This window comes from Lactuca serriola, chromosome 7 (assembly GCF_051521515.1).
Source record: "Lactuca serriola cultivar US96UC23 chromosome 7, Lser_US96UC23_V15, whole genome shotgun sequence".
Classification (NCBI taxonomy): Eukaryota; Viridiplantae; Streptophyta; class Magnoliopsida; order Asterales; family Asteraceae; genus Lactuca; species Lactuca serriola.
The window spans coordinates 28657234-28661307 of record NC_136414.1 but is presented as its reverse complement, the minus strand read 5'-3'; the positions used below and the strand labels follow the sequence as shown (position 1 = coordinate 28661307).

Here is a 4074-nt window from a genome sequence, read left to right as displayed (position 1 = left end):
CACCTCCAGTTGTGCCATCATCGTCGTATCTTCATTGCCCCTCTAGATCTGCTTCAACTCCATGATTTTGTGTTGATTTGTTGTTCATGCTCGCGATTTCAAATATGATGTCCTTCAGATCTAGTTTAAAAACCTTCAGATCTAATTTCGTTCATGTTCTTCAAGTCTAAAACCTTTGAAGATTGTCTGTTTATTTGGACTTTGTTCTCCGTTTTGAAGCATGTTCGCAGCTGAAACCCTGACTGCTAAAAGATCTAAAGAAATCTAACATAGCTCCGACGAGATTGAGACCAGATCTGAGACCGCCGTCAACCGCCACCATTTTTGTTGCTCCGTCGCTCTGTGAAACACTGCCAAATTTCTTCCATCTATTTATCTAGAATATCTGGTGAAACACATCAGGTATGTCAATTTTTGTTTACTTTTTTTTTCTTTTTGCTAAGTTGTGAATTTAATGTTCTAATATCTCATTTGTTGTTTACTTTTGTTAATCATAGTTTTTTCCTGCTATTAAGTTATTAATCCATGTTTATTCTCTTATTTGTTATAATATTTGCATCAAATTTATATTCACAGTTTATGTTCCATGGCTATTAAGTTGTGAATTCAATTTAGAATGTGTGTTATTATGTTAGTTTTTTCTTAAATACTATGAATTTTGATTTTCTTTTAAGCTTTGAACTGTGATGTTTTAATGTTTCAATTATTGTTTAGTTTTGTTTAAGTTAGTTAATGTGAATGAGTGAATTGATATGATTTTATATTGTGAATACTATGAATGATAGTCCTAAATTTTTTTTATTAAACTGTGAATGAGAGTCCTGAAATGTTCTATTAAACTGAAATTTTGTGTGGTATACACAATGTATCTGATGAAATGTTTCGACACAGTCAATTATGTTTTAAGATGTAAATATTGTGAACGAGAGACCTAAAATTGTTTTATTAACCTGTGAATTAAATCTTTAAATATAATTTTTAAGTTTAGAATATGGTCGTTAATGTATAATTTTTGTATAAAACTTTGAATTTATTATATTAAACTATGAATTTTGTGTAATAGTAAACTGTGATTTGACTGTATTAAGTTGTGAATTGACTGTAGTAAACTGTAAATTGATTGTATTAAGTTATGAATTGACTGTATTAAGTTGTGAATTGATTGTATTAAGATATGAATTTTTATTAATTTTTTGTTTGCTTTTGAAATATGAAAAGAGAAAAGCATTATATATATATATATATATATATATATATATATATATATATAATTTAATATAATTTTAGATAAAAACATATAAAATTTAAATTGTAAATATTGGTGTAAATAAACTTTGAAAGAAACAATAGTGTATAGATCTGAAGGTGTGAACTGAATTGTGAATTGACTATATTAAGTTGTGAATTTTTAATGAACTTTGTGTATGTAAGAATGTAATAGTGTTTATAATTATTTTGAATTAAACTCTGAATAAGTGAATTAATTGTTTATTAAATAGTGAAAATAGTAATTAAGCTCTCAACCAATGATTTTATATACATATCTGATTTAGAAGGAAAGATGATTGCGATGGTGGCACGAGTGGTTGATGATAATGTGTGGTAGTTCACTACAAGAAAAAGACCATTTTACAACGCACAAACCACGACACTCATTGATTTATGTTACGCAAAAGAGAGTGACATTAAAAAAGTGTCATTTCTTCAAAAAAAAATTTAAGGATTTAAGTCACGCATTATTGCATGCCCTTAAATTAGTGTCTAAACTAAAAAAAACACGGAGGGCACATCTGTGTCATCTAAGGATGTCGTTTTATAAATTTTAATGGAACATGTGTTCCATCCTTTGATAGCAAAGGGGGAAACGAAATCCTAAAAAATTAAAAACCCTGCGTTTCATCCATCTTTTAGGGTTTCCATGTAAACCCTAGACCTTATTTGCATGTTTCATTCTCTGATTGTTGTTCGGGAAGGAATAACAAATTTATCCTCTCCACCAGTCGTCAACCTTCACTCTCTGCTTCTCCTTTTCTCTGTATACCGTAGACCTCATTATGCGGCTGTAACTCTTCCTCCCTTTCGTATTTTTGGAGCTTGGCAGCCATACACTGGTCAACGATGTCAACTATCCTCTTTTATCCACCATTTTCTCCCTCTGAGACGTTAAAGACACACCATCCCAAAATTGGAAGAACTAGGGCTTTTGTGCTCTGGATCTCAAAGGAAACAAGTTTTCCTCGTCCCCACCCTCACCCATCCAAATTCCTTCTTCTTTAAATGATTATATGTTTTTACTTGTCAACCGTACCTAAATCAATATATATGTCTCTCTTGTGTCTTTTCTCTTAATATCTCTCGCACTTTCCTATTTATAGCAAGAATTTGTGAGCGAAAAGAAAAAGGAAGAAAGAAAAGATGTGCCTATTTTTCCTCTGGTTTGATCACAACCCTTCTTCTCCTTTCTTATTATTTCTTTTTTTTTTCGATCTGCAGGTGAGGGTGTGAGGTGGCGTTCAAAGGTTGTCAAGGGGTTGTGAGGAGATGATGGCTGGTGATTGTTCGTCTTCATTTGTATTCCCAGGTAAATTGTCATTCCCCCGAAATTTAGGGTTCTAGGTTCATACATGCAGAGCAAACAACACACACCCATTGATTCATGTTGCCAATTTAGGGTTCTAGATGGAATTGGAATTCAATTCCATTCCATTTCCAGTAACATAAATCACTTATACCAATTTATATCTAGGTTGAAGATACGTAACAGATAAGTGATTTGATGAGCTCCATTCAGGATTACTAGATGAACAATCTGCTTCTTGTGGTCTTCTTCTTTCTGTATAAAAACCAGGTTGTTTAGGTTCATGTAATGGAATTTGACTACCTAACATAACAACCACCAAAGGCATATCTGGTCTATCTTCAGGATACTTTTGCACACATAGTAAACAAATATAAATTGCTTTGTTCACTTGTGTATGTACATATGAATCGTTAATAGTGTCATCCATCAGTTCCAATTGCTTCCCATTTTTATACAGCCTCCATGGCTGACCAAAATATGTCATGTTAAAACATTAAAAAAAGTTAAAATATTTTAACACTTTCACGTGTTGAATATTGAAACTTACATGTCCTAAAAGATTAAGATCATGATTTGCATGATGAAATCCTCTATTTTTCTTTCCATTTACTATCTCTAACACCAATACACCAAAGTTGAAGACATCAAATTTAGTGGAGTAAATCCCATCAATGGTGTACTTTGGTGCCATGTAGCCACTACAAGAAATAAAATGTACAAAAATCAATTAGTGTTTTATTAGGTGTAATTAAAGATAAAAGGTTTATCTGTTTATATAAGTTCTTACTATGTTCCCATTACTCTTCTTGTATTTGCTTCTGTTTTACTTCCTTCCATACTTTTTGCCAAACCAAAGCCTGAAATTCTGGGATTCATATCTTTATCTAACAATATGTTGCTAGCTTCTAAATCCTTATGAATAATTCTTAATCTGGAATCTTGATGAGGATACAGAAGACCCCTTGCAATCTCTTTAGTAATTCTAAAGAGATTTTGTAGAAATCGAATCATTTATACACTGTGCACTTAGTAAGGAGTTGTTTCTTTTTAACTTAATGAGCTTAATAAATTAAGCACTTAATATGTAGACATTAACCATTTACCTATTTCTTTTTTTCCCCTCCCAACTTTTTTATGCTATTTGCGTTACAATGTTTTAGATTGAGAATAAATTACAAAATGGTCCATGTGCTTTCTGATTTTCACCGTGTTTGGTCCAAAATTGAAACTTTTTTAATTTTTGGTCCTTATTTCAAGGTTCCATGAAGAAGCACGGTCTCCCTTTGTGAAGAAGTTAAAAAACATTATTCATCCTGGAGAGGTATTCTCTATTTTGTTTATGATGTTTTTCATAAGATTAATATTAACAACATATTTATTTGACATTTAGTTGTATTTATGAAGGTAAACCGCATCAGGGAGCTTTCTCAAAACAGAAAAATAGTAGCAACACACACAGATAACCCTGATGTACGCATTTGTTTTCCATTTTT

At 31.5% G+C, this 4074-nt stretch overlaps 1 pseudogene; it reads right to left on the bottom strand.

The window, feature by feature from the left end:
* Positions 1-2726: 2726 nt before the first annotated feature.
* Positions 2727-3592, bottom strand: LOC145063823 (G-type lectin S-receptor-like serine/threonine-protein kinase At4g27290 pseudogene; annotated as a pseudogene).
* Between the last annotated feature and the right edge of the window lie 482 nt (positions 3593-4074).